General features: G+C 35.9%; 15 pseudogenes; all 15 read left to right on the forward strand.

The window, feature by feature from the left end:
• The first annotated feature begins 903 nt into the window (after nt 1-903).
• On the forward strand, nt 904-1022 carry LOC145643822 (5S ribosomal RNA; annotated as a pseudogene).
• Nucleotides 1023-2725: 1703 nt separating this feature from the next.
• Nucleotides 2726-2844, forward strand: LOC145647710 (5S ribosomal RNA; annotated as a pseudogene).
• A 792-nt stretch (nt 2845-3636) lies between these two features.
• LOC145644027 (5S ribosomal RNA) lies at nt 3637-3755 on the forward strand (annotated as a pseudogene).
• Nucleotides 3756-5237: 1482 nt separating this feature from the next.
• LOC145644379 (5S ribosomal RNA) lies at nt 5238-5356 on the forward strand (annotated as a pseudogene).
• Nucleotides 5357-6837: 1481 nt separating this feature from the next.
• On the forward strand, nt 6838-6956 carry LOC145648494 (5S ribosomal RNA; annotated as a pseudogene).
• A 1481-nt stretch (nt 6957-8437) lies between these two features.
• Nucleotides 8438-8556, forward strand: LOC145643823 (5S ribosomal RNA; annotated as a pseudogene).
• A 1703-nt stretch (nt 8557-10259) lies between these two features.
• Nucleotides 10260-10378, forward strand: LOC145649143 (5S ribosomal RNA; annotated as a pseudogene).
• A 1485-nt stretch (nt 10379-11863) lies between these two features.
• On the forward strand, nt 11864-11982 carry LOC145647711 (5S ribosomal RNA; annotated as a pseudogene).
• Nucleotides 11983-12775: 793 nt separating this feature from the next.
• On the forward strand, nt 12776-12894 carry LOC145647712 (5S ribosomal RNA; annotated as a pseudogene).
• A 793-nt stretch (nt 12895-13687) lies between these two features.
• Nucleotides 13688-13806, forward strand: LOC145644228 (5S ribosomal RNA; annotated as a pseudogene).
• Nucleotides 13807-14596: 790 nt separating this feature from the next.
• LOC145644028 (5S ribosomal RNA) lies at nt 14597-14715 on the forward strand (annotated as a pseudogene).
• A 1482-nt stretch (nt 14716-16197) lies between these two features.
• Nucleotides 16198-16316, forward strand: LOC145644029 (5S ribosomal RNA; annotated as a pseudogene).
• A 1484-nt stretch (nt 16317-17800) lies between these two features.
• On the forward strand, nt 17801-17919 carry LOC145647714 (5S ribosomal RNA; annotated as a pseudogene).
• Nucleotides 17920-18711: 792 nt separating this feature from the next.
• Nucleotides 18712-18830, forward strand: LOC145644358 (5S ribosomal RNA; annotated as a pseudogene).
• Nucleotides 18831-19621: 791 nt separating this feature from the next.
• LOC145643669 (5S ribosomal RNA) lies at nt 19622-19740 on the forward strand (annotated as a pseudogene).
• Nucleotides 19741-20490: the final 750 nt, after the last annotated feature.

Raw genomic sequence — 20490 nt, forward strand, 5'->3', positions numbered from 1 at the left:
AACTGACATGCTTGAATGTGAAATGCAGTGATTAAAAAAAAACTGTCTGTTAGTGCCTCCGAATACCAGATGTTGTAAGCTTTTATTGCATCATTTAATTTACTTTCAAGATAACATTCTAGAATGTCAAGTGCAGGGATTAATAAAAAAAATTGTCAGATTGGTCTTTGATCATATTTGCTATGATTAGGCAATTAGAGTAAGTGTTTAAGGCTTACGGCCACACCAGCTTGAGAACGTCCAATCTCATCTGACCTTGGAAACTGAACAACGTTGGGCCTGGATAGTACTGAGGTGGGACCCTACCTAGGAATACCAGGTGCTGTAACCTTTTCTTGCATCACTTTAATTTACTTTCAAGCTGACATGCTCAAATGTGAAGTGCAGTGATTAATAAAAAAAACTCTCTGTTAGCACATGGGAATAGCAGATGCTGTAAGTTTTTTTTGCATCACTTTCATTTACTCTACAACTCACGTGCCTGAATGTGAAGTGCAGTGATTCATCAAAAAACTATCTGTTAGCAGCTTGGACTAGGAGATGCTGTAAGCTTCTCTTGCATCACTTTAATTTACTTTTAAGATGACATGCTAGGATGTGAAGTGCAGTGATTAATAAAAAAAAACTATCTGCTAGCACCTGGGAATAGCAGATGCAGTAAGTTTTTATTGCATCACTTTAATTTACTCTCCAACTGACATGCTTGAATGTGAAGTGCAGTGATTAAAAAAAACTGTCTGTTAGTGCCTCCGTATACCAGATGTTGTAAGATTTTATTGCATCATTTAATTTACTTTCAAGATAACATTCTAGAATGTCAAGTGCAGGGATTAATAAAAAAAATTGTTAGATTGGTCTTTGATCATATTTGCTATGATTAGGCAATTTGAGGAAGTCTTTAAGGCTTACGGCCACACCATCTTGAGAACGCCCAATCTCATCTGACCTTGGAAGCTAAGTAAGTTTGGGCCTTGATAGTACTGAGGTGGGACCCTAACTAGGAATACCAGGTGCTGTAAGCTTTTCTTGCATCACTTTAATTTATTTTCAAGCTGACATGCTCAAATGTGAAGTGCAGTGATTAATAAAAAAAACTATCTGTTAGCACATGGGAATAGCAGATGCTGTAAGTTTTTTTTGCATCACTTTCATTTACTCTCCAACTCACATGCCTGAATGTGAAGTGCAGTGATTCATCAAAAAACTATCTGTTAGCAGCTTGGACTACGAGATGCTGTAAGCTTCTCTTGCATCACTTTAATTTACTTTTAAGATGACATGCTAGGATGTGAAGTGCAGTGATTAATTAAAAAAAACTATCTGTTAGCACCTGGGAATAGCAGATGCTGTAAGTTTTTGTTGCATCACTTTAATTTAATCTGCAACTGACATGCTTGTATGTGAAGTGTACAGATTAAATAGAAATCTTTTAGTAACAGGGAATAGCAGGTGCTGTAAGATTTTATTGCATCCCTTTAATTTATGTTCAAGCTATCATGTTCAAATTTGAAGTGCAGTGAATGATTAAATCAAACTATCTGCTAGCACCTAGGAATAGCAGATGCTGTAAGTTTTTATTGCATCACTTTAATTTACTCTCCAACTGACATGCTTGAATGTGAAATGCAGTGATTAAAAAAAAACTGTCTGTTAGTGCCTCCGAATACCAGATGTTGTAAGCTTTTATTGCATCATTTAATTTACTTTCAAGATAACATTCTAGAATGTCAAGTGCAGGGATTAATAAAAAAAATTGTCAGATTGGTCTTTGATCATATTTGCTATGATTAGGCAATTAGAGTAAGTGTTTAAGGCTTACGGCCACACCAGCTTGAGAACGTCCAATCTCATCTGACCTTGGAAACTGAACAACTTTGGGCCTGGATAGTACTGAGTTGGGACCCTACCTAGGAATACCAGGTGCTGTAACCTTTTCGTGCATCACTTTATTTTACTTTCAAGCTGACATGCTCAAATGTGAAGTGCAGTGATTAATAAAAAAAACTCTCTCTTAGCACATGGGAATAGCAGATGCTGTAAGTTTTTTTTGCATCACTTTCATTTACTCTCCAACTCACATGCCTGAATGTGAAGTGCAGTGATTCATCAAAAAACTATCTGTTAGCAGCTTGGACTACGAGATGCTGTAAGCTTCTCTTGCATCACTTTAATTTACTTTTAAGATGACATGCTAGGATGTGAAGTGCAGTGATTAATTAAAAAAAACTGTCTGTTAGCACCTGGGAATAGCAGATGCTGTAAGTTTTTGTTGCATCACTTTAATTTAATCTGCAACTGACATGCTTGTTTGTGAAGTGTACAGATTAAATAGAAATCTTTTAGTACCAGGGAATAGCAGGTGCTGTAAGATTTTATTGCATCCCTTTAATTTATGTTCAAGCTATCATGTTCAAATTTGAAGTGCAGTGAATAATTAAATCAAACTATCTGCTAGCACCTGGGAATAGCAGATGCTGTAAGTTTTTATTGCATCACTTTAATTTACTCTCCAACTGACATGCTTGAATGTGAAGTGCAGTGATTAATAAAAAAAACTGTCTGTTAGTGCCTCCGTATACCAGATGTTGTAAGATTTTATTGCATCATTTAATTTACTTTCAAGATAACATTCTAGAATGTCAAGTGCAGGGATTAATAAAAAAAATTGTCAGATTTGTCTTTGATCATATTTGCTATGATTAGGCAATTTGAGGAAGCTTTTAAGGCTTACGGCCACACCAGCTTGAGAACGCCCAATCTCATCTGACCTTGGAAGCTAAGTAAGTTTGGGCCTGGATAGTACTGAGGTGGGACCCTACCTAGGAATACCAGGTGCTGTAAGCTTTTCTTGCATCACTTTAATTTATTTTCAAGCTGACATGCTCAAATGTGAAGTGCAGTGATTAATAAAAAAAACTATCTGTTAGCACATGGGAATAGCAGATGCTGTAAGTTTTTTTTGCATCACTTTCATTTACTCTCCAACTCACATGCCTGAATGTGAAGTGCAGTGATTCATCAAAAAACTATCTGTTAGCAGCTTGGACTACGAGATGCTGTAAGCTTCTCTTGCATCACTTTAATTTACTTTTAAGATGACATGCTAGGATGTGAAGTGCAGTGATTAATTAAAAAAAACTATCTGTTAGCACCTGGGAATAGCAGATGCTGTAAGTTTTTGTTGCATCACTTTAATTTAATCTGCAACTGACATGCTTGTATGTGAAGTGTACAGATTAAATAGAAATCTTTTAGTAACAGGGAATAGGAGGTGCTGTAAGATTTTATTGCATCCCTTTAATTTATGTTCAAGCTATCATGTTCAAATTTGAAGTGCAGTGAATGATTAAATCAAACTATCTGCTAGCACCTAGGAATAGCAGATGCTGTAAGTTTTTATTGCATCACTTTAATTTACTCTCCAACTGACATGCTTGAATGTGAAGTGCAGTGATTAATAAAAAAACTGTCTGTTAGTGCCTCCGTATACCAGATGTTGTAAGCTTTTATTGCATCATTTAATTTACTTTCAAGATAACATTCTACAATGTCAAGTGCAGGGATTAATAACAAAAATTGTCAGATTGGTCTTTGATCATATTTGCTATGATTAGGCAATTTGAGTAAGTGTTTAAGGCTTACGGCCACACCAGCTTGAGAACGACCAGTCTCGTCTGACCTTGGAAGCGAAACAAGTTTGGGCCTGGATAGTACTGAGGTGGGACCCTATCTAGGAATACCAGGTGCTGTAAGCTTTTCTTGCATCACTTTAATTTACTTTCAAGATGACATGCTAGGATGTGAAGTGCAGTGATTAATTAAAAAAAAACTATCTGTTAGCACCTGGGAATAGCAAATGCTTTAAGTTTTTGTTGCATCACTTTAATTTAATCTGCAACTGACATGCTTGTATGTGAATTGTACAGATTAAATAGAAATCTTTTAGTACCAGGGAATAGCAGGAGCTGTAAGATTTTATTGCATCCCTTTAATTTATGTTCAAGCTATCATGTTCAAATTTGAAGTGCAGTGAATAATTAAATCAAACTATCTGCTAGCACCTGGGAATAGCAGATGCTGTAAGTTTTTATTGCATCACTTTAATTTACTCTCCAACTGACATGCTTGAATGTGAAGTGCAGTGATTAATAAAAAAACTGTCTGGTAGTGCCTCCGTATACCAGATGTTGTAAGCTTTTATTGCATCATTTAATTTACTTTCAAGATAACATTCTACAATGTCAAGTGCAGGGATTAATAAAAAAAAATTGTCAGATTGGTCTTTGATCATATTTGCTATAGTTAGGCAATTTGAGTAAGTGTTTAAGGCTTATGGCCACACCAGCTTGAGAACGTCCAATCTCATCTGACCTTGGAAACTGAACAACTTTGGGCCTGGATAGTACTGAGATGGGACCCTACCTAGGAATACCAGGTGCTGTAACCTTTTCTTGCATCACTTTAATTTACTTTCAAGCTGACATGCTCAAATGTGAAGTGCAGTGATTAATAAAAAAAACTATCTGTTAGCACATGGGAATAGCACATGCTGTAAGTTTTTTTTGCATCACTTTCATTTACTCTCCAACTCACATGCCTGAATGTGAAGTGCAGTGATTCATCAAAAAACTATCTGTTAGCAGCGTGGACTACGAGATGCTGTAAGCTTCTCTTGCATCACTTTAATTTACTTTTAAGATGACATGCTAGGATGTGAAGTGCAGTGATTAATTAAAAAAAACTGTCTGTTAGCATCTGGGAATAGCAGATGCATTAAGTTTTTGTTGCATCACTTTAATTTAATCTGCAACTGACATGCTTGTATGTGAAGTGTACAGATTAAATAGAAATCTTTTAGTACCAGGGAATAGCAGGTGCTGTAAGATTTTATTGCATCCCTTTAATTTATGTTCAAGCTTCATGTTCAAATTTGAACTGCAGTGAATAATTAAATCAAACTATCTGCTAGCACCTGGGAATAGCAGATGCTGTAAGTTTTTATTGCATCACTTTAATTTACTCTCCAACTGACATGCTTGAATGTGAAGTGCAGAGATTAAAAAAAAACTGTCTGTTAGTGCCTCCGTATACCAGATGTTGTAAGCTTTTATTGCATCATTTAATTTACTTTCAAGATAACTTTCTAGAATGTCAAGTGCAGGGATTAATAAAAAAAATTGTCAGATTGGTCTTTGATCATATTTGCTATGATTAGGCAATTTGAGTAAGTGTTTAAGGCTTACGGCCACACCAGCTTGAGAACGTCCAATCTCATCTGACCTTGGAAGCTGAACAACTTTGGGCCTGGATAGTACTGAGGTGGGACCCTACCTAGGAATACCAGGTGCTGTAAGCTTTTCTTGCATCACTCTAATTTACTTTCAAGCTGACATGCTCAAATGTGAAGTGCAGTGATTAATAAAAAAAACTATCTGTTAGCACATGGGAATAGCAGATGCTGTAAGTTTTTTTTGCATCACTTTCATTTACTCTCCAACTCACATGCCTGAATGTGAAGTGCAGTGATTCATCAAAAACTATCTGTTAGCAGCTTGGACTACGAGATGCTGTAAGCTTCTCTTGCATCACTTTAATTTACTTTTAAGATGACATGCTAGGATGTGAAGTGCAGTGATTAATTAAAAAAAACTATCTGTTAGCACCTGGGAATAGCAGATGCTGTAAGTTTTTGTTGCATCACTTTAATTTAATCTGCAACTGACATGCTTGTATGTGAAGTGTACAGATTAAATAGAAATCTTTTAGTACCAGGGAATAGCAGGTGCTGTAAGATTTTATTGCATCCCTTTAATTTATGTTCAAGCTATCATGTTCAAATTTGAAGTGGAGTGAATAATTAAATCAAACTATCTGCTAGCACCTGGGAATAGCAGATGCTGTAAGTTTTTATTGCATCACTTTAATTTACTCTCCAACTGACATGCTTGAATGTGAAATGCAGTGATTAAAAAAAAACTGTCTGTTAGTGCCTCCGAATACCAGATGTTGTAAGCTTTTATTGCATCATTTAATTTACTTTCAAGATAACATTCTAGAATGTCAAGTGCAGGGATTAATAAAAAAAATTGTCAGATTGGTCTTTGATCATATTTGCTATGATTAGGCAATTAGAGTAAGTGTTTAAGGCTTACGGCCACACCAGCTTGAGAACGTCCAATCTCATCTGACCTTGGAAACTGAACAACGTTGGGCCTGGATAGTACTGAGGTGGGACCCTACCTAGGAATACCAGGTGCTGTAACCTTTTCTTGCATCACTTTAATTTACTTTCAAGCTGACATGCTCAAATGTGAAGTGCAGTGATTAATAAAAAAAACTCTATGTTAGCACATGGGAATAGCAGATGCTGTAAGTTTTTTTTGCATCACTTTCATTTACTCTCCAACTCACGTGCCTGAATGTGAAGTGCAGTGATTCATCAAAAAACTATCTGTTAGCAGCTTGGACTAGGAGATGCTGTAAGCTTCTCTTGCATCACTTTAATTTACTTTTAAGATGACATGCTAGGATGTGAAGTGCAGTGATTAATAAAAAAAAACTATCTGCTAGCACCTGGGAATAGCAGATGCAGTAAGTTTTTATTGCATCACTTTAATTTACTCTCCAACTGACATGCTTGAATGTGAAGTGCAGTGATTAAAAAAAACTGTCTGTTAGTGCCTCCGTATACCAGATGTTGTAAGATTTTATTGCATCATTTAATTTACTTTCAAGATAACATTCTAGAATGTCAAGTGCAGGGATTAATAAAAAAAATTGTTAGATTGGTCTTTGATCATATTTGCTATGATTAGGCAATTTGAGGAAGTCTTTAAGGCTTACGGCCACACCATCTTGAGAACGCCCAATCTCATCTGACCTTGGAAGCTAAGTAAGTTTGGGCCTGGATAGTACTGAGGTGGGACCCTACCTAGGAATACCAGGTGCTGTAAGCTTTTCTTGCATCACTCTAATTTACTTTCAAGCTGACATGCTCAAATGTGAAGTGCAGTGATTAATAAAAAAAACTATCTGTTAGCACATGGGAATAGCAGATGCTGTAAGTTTTTTTTGCATCACTTTCATTTACTCTCCAACTCACATGCCTGAATGTGAAGTGCAGTGATTCATCAAAAACTATCTGTTAGCAGCTTGGACTACGAGATGCTGTAAGCTTCTCTTGCATCACTTTAATTTACTTTTAAGATGACATGCTAGGATGTGAAGTGCAGTGATTAATTAAAAAAAACTATCTGTTAGCACCTGGGAATAGCAGATGCTGTAAGTTTTTGTTGCATCACTTTAATTTAATCTGCAACTGACATGCTTGTATGTGAAGTGTACAGATTAAATAGAAATCTTTTAGTACCAGGGAATAGCAGGTGCTGTAAGATTTTATTGCATCCCTTTAATTTATGTTCAAGCTATCATGTTCAAATTTGAAGTGCAGTGAATAATTAAATCAAACTATCTGCTAGCACCTGGGAATAGCAGATGCTGTAAGTTTTTATTGCATCACTTTAATTTACTCTCCAACTGACATGCTTGAATGTGAAATGCAGTGATTAAAAAAAAACTGTCTGTTAGTGCCTCCGAATACCAGATGTTGTAAGCTTTTATTGCATCATTTAATTTACTTTCAAGATAACATTCTAGAATGTCAAGTGCAGGGATTAATAAAAAAAATTGTCAGATTGGTCTTTGATCATATTTGCTATGATTAGGCAATTAGAGTAAGTGTTTAAGGCTTACGGCCACACCAGCTTGAGAACGTCCAATCTCATCTGACCTTGGAAACTGAACAACGTTGGGCCTGGATAGTACTGAGGTGGGACCCTACCTAGGAATACCAGGTGCTGTAACCTTTTCTTGCATCACTTTAATTTACTTTCAAGCTGACATGCTCAAATGTGAAGTGCAGTGATTAATAAAAAAAACTCTCTGTTAGCACATGGGAATAGCAGATGCTGTAAGTTTTTTTTGCATCACTTTCATTTACTCTACAACTCACGTGCCTGAATGTGAAGTGCAGTGATTCATCAAAAAACTATCTGTTAGCAGCTTGGACTAGGAGATGCTGTAAGCTTCTCTTGCATCACTTTAATTTACTTTTAAGATGACATGCTAGGATGTGAAGTGCAGTGATTAATAAAAAAAAACTATCTGCTAGCACCTGGGAATAGCAGATGCAGTAAGTTTTTATTGCATCACTTTAATTTACTCTCCAACTGACATGCTTGAATGTGAAGTGCAGTGATTAAAAAAAACTGTCTGTTAGTGCCTCCGTATACCAGATGTTGTAAGATTTTATTGCATCATTTAATTTACTTTCAAGATAACATTCTAGAATGTCAAGTGCAGGGATTAATAAAAAAAATTGTTAGATTGGTCTTTGATCATATTTGCTATGATTAGGCAATTTGAGGAAGTCTTTAAGGCTTACGGCCACACCATCTTGAGAACGCCCAATCTCATCTGACCTTGGAAGCTAAGTAAGTTTGGGCCTTGATAGTACTGAGGTGGGACCCTAACTAGGAATACCAGGTGCTGTAAGCTTTTCTTGCATCACTTTAATTTATTTTCAAGCTGACATGCTCAAATGTGAAGTGCAGTGATTAATAAAAAAAACTATCTGTTAGCACATGGGAATAGCAGATGCTGTAAGTTTTTTTTGCATCACTTTCATTTACTCTCCAACTCACATGCCTGAATGTGAAGTGCAGTGATTCATCAAAAAACTATCTGTTAGCAGCTTGGACTACGAGATGCTGTAAGCTTCTCTTGCATCACTTTAATTTACTTTTAAGATGACATGCTAGGATGTGAAGTGCAGTGATTAATTAAAAAAAACTATCTGTTAGCACCTGGGAATAGCAGATGCTGTAAGTTTTTGTTGCATCACTTTAATTTAATCTGCAACTGACATGCTTGTATGTGAAGTGTACAGATTAAATAGAAATCTTTTAGTAACAGGGAATAGCAGGTGCTGTAAGATTTTATTGCATCCCTTTAATTTATGTTCAAGCTATCATGTTCAAATTTGAAGTGCAGTGAATGATTAAATCAAACTATCTGCTAGCACCTAGGAATAGCAGATGCTGTAAGTTTTTATTGCATCACTTTAATTTACTCTCCAACTGACATGCTTGAATGTGAAATGCAGTGATTAAAAAAAAACTGTCTGTTAGTGCCTCCGAATACCAGATGTTGTAAGCTTTTATTGCATCATTTAATTTACTTTCAAGATAACATTCTAGAATGTCAAGTGCAGGGATTAATAAAAAAAATTGTCAGATTGGTCTTTGATCATATTTGCTATGATTAGGCAATTAGAGTAAGTGTTTAAGGCTTACGGCCACACCAGCTTGAGAACGTCCAATCTCATCTGACCTTGGAAACTGAACAACTTTGGGCCTGGATAGTACTGAGTTGGGACCCTACCTAGGAATACCAGGTGCTGTAACCTTTTCGTGCATCACTTTATTTTACTTTCAAGCTGACATGCTCAAATGTGAAGTGCAGTGATTAATAAAAAAAACTCTCTCTTAGCACATGGGAATAGCAGATGCTGTAAGTTTTTTTTGCATCACTTTCATTTACTCTCCAACTCACATGCCTGAATGTGAAGTGCAGTGATTCATCAAAAAACTATCTGTTAGCAGCTTGGACTACGAGATGCTGTAAGCTTCTCTTGCATCACTTTAATTTACTTTTAAGATGACATGCTAGGATGTGAAGTGCAGTGATTAATTAAAAAAAACTGTCTGTTAGCACCTGGGAATAGCAGATGCTGTAAGTTTTTGTTGCATCACTTTAATTTAATCTGCAACTGACATGCTTGTTTGTGAAGTGTACAGATTAAATAGAAATCTTTTAGTACCAGGGAATAGCAGGTGCTGTAAGATTTTATTGCATCCCTTTAATTTATGTTCAAGCTATCATGTTCAAATTTGAAGTGCAGTGAATAATTAAATCAAACTATCTGCTAGCACCTGGGAATAGCAGATGCTGTAAGTTTTTATTGCATCACTTTAATTTACTCTCCAACTGACATGCTTGAATGTGAAGTGCAGTGATTAATAAAAAAAACTGTCTGTTAGTGCCTCCGTATACCAGATGTTGTAAGATTTTATTGCATCATTTAATTTACTTTCAAGATAACATTCTAGAATGTCAAGTGCAGGGATTAATAAAAAAAATTGTCAGATTGGTCTTTGATCATATTTGCTATGATTAGGCAATTTGAGGAAGCTTTTAAGGCTTACGGCCACACCAGCTTGAGAACGCCCAATCTCATCTGACCTTGGAAGCTAAGTAAGTTTGGGCCTGGATAGTACTGATGTGGGACCCTACCTAGGAATACCAGGTGCTGTAAGCTTTTCTTGCATCACTTTAATTTACTTTCAAGATGACATGCTAGGATGTGAAGTGCAGTGATTAATTAAAAAAAAACTATCTGTTAGCACCTGGGAATAGCAAATGCTTTAAGTTTTTGTTGCATCACTTTAATTTAATCTGCAACTGACATGCTTGTATGTGAAGTGTACAGATTAAATAGAAATCTTTTAGTACCAGGGAATAGCAGGAGCTGTAAGATTTTATTGCATCCCTTTAATTTATGTTCAAGCTATCATGTTCAAATTTGAAGTGCAGTGAATAATTAAATCAAACTATCTGCTAGCACCTGGGAATAGCAGATGCTGTAAGTTTTTATTGCATCACTTTAATTTACTCTCCAACTGACATGCTTGAATGTGAAGTGCAGTGATTAATAAAAAAACTGTCTGGTAGTGCCTCCGTATACCAGATGTTGTAAGCTTTTATTGCATCATTTAATTTACTTTCAAGATAACATTCTACAATGTCAAGTGCAGGGATTAATAAAAAAAAATTGTCAGATTGGTCTTTGATCATATTTGCTATAGTTAGGCAATTTGAGTAAGTGTTTAAGGCTTATGGCCACACCAGCTTGAGAACGTCCAATCTCATCTGACCTTGGAAACTGAACAACTTTGGGCCTGGATAGTACTGAGATGGGACCCTACCTAGGAATACCAGGTGCTGTAACCTTTTCTTGCATCACTTTAATTTACTTTCAAGCTGACATGCTCAAATGTGAAGTGCAGTGATTAATAAAAAAAACTCTCTGTTAGCACATGGGAATAGCAGATGCTGTAAGTTTTTTTTGCATCACTTTCATTTACTCTCCAACTCACATGCCTGAATGTGAAGTGCAGTGATTCATCAAAAAACTATCTGTTAGCAGCTTGGACTACGAGATGCTGTAAGCTTCTCTTGCATCACTTTAATTTACTTTTAAGATGACATGCTAGGATGTGAAGTGCAGTGATTAATTAAAAAAAACTGTCTGTTAGCACCTGGGAATAGCAGATGCTGTAAGTTTTTGTTGCATCACTTTAATTTAATCTGCAACTGACATGCTTGTTTGTGAAGTGTACAGATTAAATAGAAATCTTTTAGTACCAGGGAATAGCAGGTGCTGTAAGATTTTATTGCATCCCTTTAATTTATGTTCAAGCTATCATGTTCAAATTTGAAGTGCAGTGAATAATTAAATCAAACTATCTGCTAGCACCTGGGAATAGCAGATGCTGTAAGTTTTTATTGCATCACTTTAATTTACTCTCCAACTGACATGCTTGAATGTGAAGTGCAGTGATTAATAAAAAAAACTGTCTGTTAGTGCCTCCGTATACCAGATGTTGTAAGATTTTATTGCATCATTTAATTTACTTTCAAGATAACATTCTAGAATGTCAAGTGCAGGGATTAATAAAAAAAATTGTCAGATTGGTCTTTGATCATATTTGCTATGATTAGGCAATTTGAGGAAGCTTTTAAGGCTTACGGCCACACCAGCTTGAGAACGCCCAATCTCATCTGACCTTGGAAGCTAAGTAAGTTTGGGCCTGGATAGTACTGAGGTGGGACCCTACCTAGGAATACCAGGTGCTGTAAGCTTTTCTTGCATCACTTTAATTTATTTTCAAGCTGACATGCTCAAATGTGAAGTGCAGTGATTAATAAAAAAAACTATCTGTTAGCACATGGGAATAGCAGATGCTGTAAGTTTTTTTTGCATCACTTTCATTTACTCTCCAACTCACATGCCTGAATGTGAAGTGCAGTGATTCATCAAAAAACTATCTGTTAGCAGCTTGGACTACGAGATGCTGTAAGCTTCTCTTGCATCACTTTAATTTACTTTTAAGATGACATGCTAGGATGTGAAGTGCAGTGATTAATTAAAAAAAACTGTCTGTTAGCACCTGGGAATAGCAGATGCTGTAAGTTTTTGTTGCATCACTTTAATTTAATCTGCAACTGACATGCTTGTTTGTGAAGTGTACAGATTAAATAGAAATCTTTTAGTACCAGGGAATAGCAGGTGCTGTAAGATTTTATTGCATCCCTTTAATTTATGTTCAAGCTATCATGTTCAAATTTGAAGTGCAGTGAATAATTAAATCAAACTATCTGCTAGCACCTGGGAATAGCAGATGCTGTAAGTTTTTATTGCATCACTTTAATTTACTCTCCAACTGACATGCTTGAATGTGAAGTGCAGTGATTAATAAAAAAAACTGTCTGTTAGTGCCTCCGTATACCAGATGTTGTAAGATTTTATTGCATCATTTAATTTACTTTCAAGATAACATTCTAGAATGTCAAGTGCAGGGATTAATAAAAAAAATTGTCAGATTGGTCTTTGATCATATTTGCTATGATTAGGCAATTTGAGGAAGCTTTTAAGGCTTACGGCCACACCAGCTTGAGAACGCCCAATCTCATCTGACCTTGGAAGCTAAGTAAGTTTGGGCCTGGATAGTACTGAGGTGGGACCCTACCTAGGAATACCAGGTGCTGTAAGCTTTTCTTGCATCACTTTAATTTATTTTCAAGCTGACATGCTCAAATGTGAAGTGCAGTGATTAATAAAAAAAACTATCTGTTAGCACATGGGAATAGCAGATGCTGTAAGTTTTTTTTGCATCACTTTCATTTACTCTCCAACTCACATGCCTGAATGTGAAGTGCAGTGATTCATCAAAAAACTATCTGTTAGCAGCTTGGACTACGAGATGCTGTAAGCTTCTCTTGCATCACTTTAATTTACTTTCAAGATGACATGCTAGGATGTGAAGTGCAGTGATTAATTAAAAAAAAACTATCTGTTAGCACCTGGGAATAGCAAATGCTTTAAGGTTTTGTTGCATCACTTTAATTTAATCTGCAACTGACATGCTTGTATGTGAAGTGTACAGATTAAATAGAAATCTTTTAGTACCAGGGAATAGCAGGAGCTGTAAGATTTTATTGCATCCCTTTAATTTATGTTCAAGCTATCATGTTCAAATTTGAAGTGCAGTGAATAATTAAATCAAACTATCTGCTAGCACCTGGGAATAGCAGATGCTGTAAGTTTTTATTGCATCACTTTCATTTACTCTCCAACTGACATGCTTGAATGTGAAGTGCAGTGATTAATAAAAAAACTGTCTGGTAGTGCCTCCGTATACCAGATGTTGTAAGCTTTTATTGCATCATTTAATTTACTTTCAAGATAACATTCTACAATGTCAAGTGCAGGGATTAATAAAAAAAATTGTCAGAATGGTCTTTGATCATATTTGCTATAGTTAGGCAATTAGAGTAAGTGTTTAAGGCTTATGGCCACACCAGCTTGAGAACCCCCAATCTCATCTGACCTTGGAAGCTGAACAACTTTGGGCCTGGATAGTACTGAGGTGGGACCCTACCTAGGAATACCAGGTGCTGTAAGCTTTTCTTGCATCACTTTAATTTATTTTCAAGCTGACATGCTCAAATGTGAAGTGCAGTGATTAATAAAAAAACTATCTGTTAGCACATGGGAATAGCAGATGCTGTAAGTTTTTTTTGCATCACTTTCATTTACTCTCCAACTCACATTCCTGAATGTGAAGTGCAGTGATTCATCAAAAAACTATCTGTTAGCAGCTTGGACTACGAGATGCTGTAAGCTTCTCTTGCATCATTTAATTTACTTTTAAGATGACATGCTAGGATGTGAAGTGCAGTGATTAATTAAAAAAAACTATCTGTTAGCACCTGGGAATAGCAGATGCTGTAAGTTTTTGTTGCATCACTTTAATTTAATCTGCAACTGACATGCTTGTATGTGAAGTGTACAGATTAAATAGAAATCTTTTAGTAACAGGGAATAGCAGGTGCTGTAAGATTTTATTGCATCCCTTTAATTTATGTTCAAGCTATCATGTTCAAATTTGAAGTGCAGTGAATGATTAAATCAAACTATCTGCTAGCACCTAGGAATAGCAGATGCTGTAAGTTTTTATTGCATCACTTTAATTTACTCTCCAACTGACATGCTTGAATGTGAAGTGCAGTGATTAATAAAAAAACTGTCTGTTAGTGCCTCCGTATACCAGATGTTGTAAGCTTTTATTGCATCATTTAATTTACTTTCAAGATAACATTCTACAATGTCAAGTGCAGGGATTAATAACAAAAATTGTCAGATTGGTCTTTGATCATATTTGCTATGATTAGGCAATTTGAGTAAGTGTTTAAGGCTTACGGCCACACCAGCTTGAGAACGACCAGTCTCGTCTGACCTTGGAAGCGAAACAAGTTTGGGCCTGGATAGTACTGAGGTGGGACCCTATCTAGGAATACCAGGTGCTGTAAGCTTTTCTTGCATCACTTTAATTTACTTTCAAGATGACATGCTAGGATGTGAAGTGCAGTGATTAATTAAAAAAAAACTATCTGTTAGCACCTGGGAATAGCAAATGCTTTAAGTTTTTGTTGCATCACTTTAATTTAATCTGCAACTGACATGCTTGTATGTGAAGTGTACAGATTAAATAGAAATCTTTTAGTACCAGGGAATAGCAGGAGCTGTAAGATTTTATTGCATCCCTTTAATTTATGTTCAAGCTATCATGTTCAAATTTGAAGTGCAGTGAATAATTAAATCAAACTATCTGCTAGCACCTGGGAATAGCAGATGCTGTAAGTTTTTATTGCATCACTTTAATTTACTCTCCAACTGACATGCTTGAATGTGAAGTGCAGTGATTAATAAAAAAACTGTCTGGTAGTGCCTCCGTATACCAGATGTTGTAAGCTTTTATTGCATCATTTAATTTACTTTCAAGATAACATTCTACAATGTCAAGTGCAGGGATTAATAAAAAAAATTGTCAGATTGGTCTTTGATCATATTTGCTATAGTTAGGCAATTTGAGTAAGTGTTTAAGGCTTATGGCCACACCAGCTTGAGAACGTCCAATCTCATCTGACCTTGGAAACTGAACAACTTTGGGCCTGGATAGTACTGAGATGGGACCCTACCTAGGAATACCAGGTGCTGTAACCTTTTCTTGCATCACTTTAATTTATTTTCAAGCTGACATGCTCAAATGTGAAGTGCAGTGATTAATAAAAAAAACTATCTGTTAGCACATGGGAATAGCAGATGCTGTAAGTTTTTTTTGCATCACTTTCATTTACTCTCCAACTCACATGCCTGAATGTGAAGTGCAGTGATTCATCAAAAAACTATCTGTTAGCAGCTTGGACTACGAGATGCTGTAAGCTTCTCTTGCATCATTTAATTTACTTTTAAGATGACATGCTAGGATGTGAAGTGCAGTGATTAATTAAAAAAAACTATCTGTTAGCACCTGGGAATAGCAGATGCTGTAAGTTTTTGTTGCATCACTTTAATTTAATCTGCAACTGACATGCTTGTATGTGAAGTGTACAGATTAAATAGAAATCTTTTAGTAACAGGGAATAGCAGGTGCTGTAAGATTTTATTGCATCCCTTTAATTTATGTTCAAGCTATCATGTTCAAATTTGAAGTGCAGTGAATGATTAAATCAAACTATCTGCTAGCACCTAGGAATAGCAGATGCTGTAAGTTTTTATTGCATCACTTTAATTTACTCTCCAACTGACATGCTTGAATGTGAAGTGCAGTGATTAATAAAAAAACTGTCTGTTAGTGCCTCCGTATACCAGATGTTGTAAGCTTTTATTGCATCATTTAATTTACTTTCAAGATAACATTCTACAATGTCAAGTGCAGGGATTAATAACAAAAATTGTCAGATTGGTCTTTGATCATATTTGCTATGATTAGGCAATTTGAGTAAGTGTTTAAGGCTTACGGCCACACCAGCTTGAGAACGACCAGTCTCGTCTGACCTTGGAAGCGAAACAAGTTTGGGCCTGGATAGTACTGAGGTGGGACCCTATCTAGGAATACCAGGTGCTGTAAGCTTTTCTTGCATCACTTTAATTTACTTTCAAGATGACATGCTAGGATGTGAAGTGCAGTGATTAATTAAAAAAAAACTATCTGTTAGCACCTGGGAATAGCAAATGCTTTAAGTTTTTGTTGCATCACTTTAATTTAATCTGCAACTGACATGCTTGTATGTGAAGTGTACAGATTAAATAGAAATCTTTTAGTACCAGGGAATAGCAGGAGCTGTAAGATTTTATTGCATCCCTTTAATTTATGTTCAAGCTATCATGTTCAAATTTGAAGTGCAGTGAATAATTAAATCAAACTATCTGCTAGCACCTGGGAATAGCAGATGCTGTAAGTTTTTATTGCATCACTTTAATTTACTCTCCAACTGACATGCTTGAATGTGAAGTGCAGTGATTAATAAAAAAACTGTCTGGTAGTGCCTCCGTATACCAGATGTTGTAAGCTTTTATTGCATCATTTAATTTACTTTCAAGATAACATTCTACAATGTCAAGTGCAGGGATTAATAAAAAAAATTGTCAGATTGGTCTTTGATCATATTTGCTATAGTTAGGCAATTTGAGTAAGTGTTTAAGGCTTATGGCCACACCAGCTTGAGAACGTCCAATCTCATCTGACCTTGGAAACTGAACAACTTTGGGCCTGGATAGTACTGAGATGGGACCCTACCTAGGAATACCAGGTGCTGTAACCTTTTCTTGCATCACTTTAATTTACTTTCAAGCTGACATGCTCAAATGTGAAGTGCAGTGATTAATAAAAAAAACTCTCTGTTAGCACATGGGAATAGCAGATGCTGTAAGTTTTTTTTGCATCACTTTCATTTACTCTCCAACTCACATGCCTGAATGTGAAGTGCAGTGATTCATCAAAAAACTATCTGTTAGCAGCTTGGACTACGAGATGCTGTAAGCTTCTCTTGCATCACTTTAATTTACTTTTAAGATGACATGCTAGGATGTGAAGTGCAGTGATTAATTAAAAAAAACTGTCTGTTAGCACCTGGGAATAGCAGATGCTGTAAATTTTTGTTGCATCACTTTAATTTAATCTGCAACTGACATGCTTGTTTGTGAAGTGTACAGATTAAATAGAAATCTTTTAGTACCAGGGAATAGCAGGTGCTGTAAGATTTTATTGCATCCCTTTAATTTATGTTCAAGCTATCATGTTCAAATTTGAAGTGCAGTGAATAATTAAATCAAACTATCTGCTAGCACCTGGGAATAGCAGATGCTGTAAGTTTTTATTGCATCACTTTAATTTACTCTCCAACTGGCATGCTTGAATGTGAAGTGCAGTGATTAATAAAAAAAACTGTCTGTTAGTGCCTCCGTATACCAGATGTTGTAAGATTTTATTGCATCATTTAATTTACTTTCAAGATAACATTCTAGAATGTCAAGTGCAGGGATTAATAAAAAAAATTGTCAGATTGGTCTTTGATCATATTTGCTATGATTAGGCAATTTGAGGAAGCTTTTAAGGCTTACGGCCACACCAGCTTGAGAACGCCCAATCTCATCTGACCTTGGAAGCTAAGTAAGTTTGGGCCTGGATAGTACTGAGGTGGGACCCTACCTAGGAATACCAGGTGCTGTAAGCTTTTCTTGCATCACTTTAATTTATTTTCAAGCTGACATGCTCAAATGTGAAGTGCAGTGATTAATAAAAAAAACTATCTGTTAGCACATGGGAATAGCAGATGCTGTAAGTTTTTTTTGCATCACTTTCATTTACTCTCCAACTCACATGCCTGAATGTGAAGTGCAGTGATTCATCAAAAAACTATCTGTTAGCAGCTTGGACTACGAGATGCTGTAAGCTTCTCTTGCATCACTTTAATTTACTTTTAAGATGACATGCTAGGATGTGAAGTGCAGTGATTAATTAAAAAAAACTATCTGTTAGCACCTGGGAATAGCAGATGCTGTAAGTTTTTGTTGCATCACTTTAATTTAATCTGCAACTGACATGCTTGTATGTGAAGTGTACAGATTAAATAGAAATCTTTTAGTAACAGGGAATAGCAGGTGCTGTAAGATTTTATTGCATCCCTTTAATTTATGTTCAAGCTATCATGTTCAAATTTGAAGTGCAGAGAATGATTAAATCAAACTATCTGCTAGCACCTAGGAATAGCAGATGCTGTAAGTTTTTATTGCATCACTTTAATTTACTCTCCAACTGACATGCTTGAATGTGAAGTGCAGTGATTAATAAAAAAACTGTCTGTTAGTGCCTCCGTATACCAGATGTTGTAAGCTTTTATTGCATCATTTAATTTACTTTCAAGATAACATTCTACAATGTCAAGTGCAGGGATTAATAACAAAAATTGTCAGATTGGTCTTTGATCATATTTGCTATGATTAGGCAATTTGAGTAAGTGTTTAAGGCTTACGGCCACACCAGCTTGAGAACGACCAGTCTCGTCTGACCTTGGAAGCGAAACAAGTTTGGGCCTGGAGAGTACTGAGGTGGGACCCTACCTAGGAATACCAGGTGCTGTAAGCTTTTCTTGCATCACTTTAATTTATTTTCAAGCTGACATGCTCAAATGTGAAGTGCAGTGATTAATAAAAAAACTATCTGTTAGCACATGGGAATAGCAGATGCTGTAAGTTTTTTTTGCATCACTTTCATTTACTCTCCAACTCACATTCCTGAATGTGAAGTGCAGTGATTCATCAAAAAACTATCTGTTAGCAGCTTGGACTACGAGATGCTGTAAGCTTCTCTTGCATCACTTTAATTTACTTTTAAGATGACATGCTAGGATGTGAAGTGCAGTGATTAATTAAAAAAAACTATCTGTTAGCACCTGGGAATAGCAGATGCTGTAAGTTTTTGTTGCATCACTTTAATTTAATCTGCAACTGACATGCTTGTATGTGAAGTGTACAGATTAAATAGAAATATTTTAGTAACAGGGAATAGCAGGTGCTGTAAGATTTTATTGCATCCCTTTAATTTATGTTCAAGCTATCATGTTCAAATTTGAAGTGCAGTGAATGATTAAATCAAACTATCTGCTAGCACCTAGGAATAGCAGATGCTGTAAGTTTTTATTGCATGACTTTAATTTACTCTCCAACTGACATGCTTGAATGTGAAGTGCAGTGATTAATAAAAAAACTGTCTGTTAGTGCCTCCGTATACCAGATGTTGTAAGCTTTTATTGCATCATTTAATTTACTTTCAAGATAACATTCTACAATGTCAAGTGCAGGGATTAATAACAAAAATTGTCAGATTGGTCTTTGATCATATTTGCTATGATTAGGCAATTTGAGGAAGCTTTTAAGGCTTACGGCCACACCAGCTTGAGAACGGCCAATCTCATCTGACCTTGGAAGCTAAGTAAGTTTGGGCCTGGATATTACTGAGGTGGGACCCTACCTAGGAATACCAGGTGCTGTAAGCTTTTCTTGCATCACTTTAATTTATTTTCAAGCTGACATGCTCAAATGTGAAGTGCAGTGATTAATAAAAAAAACTATCTGTTAGCACATGGGCATAGCAGATGCTGTAAGTTTTTTTTGCATCACTTTCATTTACTCTCCAACTCACATGCCTGAATGTGAAGTGCAGTGATTCATCAAAAAACTATCTGTTAGCAGCTTGGACTACGAGATGCTGTAAGCTTCTCTTGCATCACTTTAATTTACTTTTAAGATGACATGCTCAAATGTGAAGTGCAGTGATTAATTAAAAAAAACTGTCTGTTAGCACCTGGGAATAGCAGATGCTGTAAGTTTTTGTTGCATCACTTTAATTTAATCTGCAACTGACATGCTTGTTTGTGAAGTGTACAGATTAAATAGAAATCTTTTAGTACCAGGGAATAGCAGGTGCTGTAAGATTTTATTGCATCCCTTTAATTTATGTTCAAGATATCATGTTCAAATTTGAAGTGCAGTGAATAATTAAATCAAACTATCTGCTAGCACCTGGGAATAGCAGATGCTGTAAGTTTTTATTGCATCACTTTAATTTACTCTCCAACTGACATGCTTGAATGTGAAGTGCAGTGATTAATAAAAAAACTGTCTGTTAGTGCCTCCGTATACCAGATGTTGTAAGATTTTATTGCATCATTTAATTTACTTTCAAGATAACATTCTACAATGTCAAGTGCAGGGATTAATAAAAAAAATTGTCAGATTGGTCTTTG

The sequence above is a fragment of the Electrophorus electricus genome, chromosome 13 (assembly GCF_041902795.1).
Source record: "Electrophorus electricus isolate QZ-2024a chromosome 13, ASM4190279v1, whole genome shotgun sequence".
Lineage (NCBI taxonomy): Eukaryota > Metazoa > Chordata > Actinopteri > Gymnotiformes > Gymnotidae > Electrophorus > Electrophorus electricus.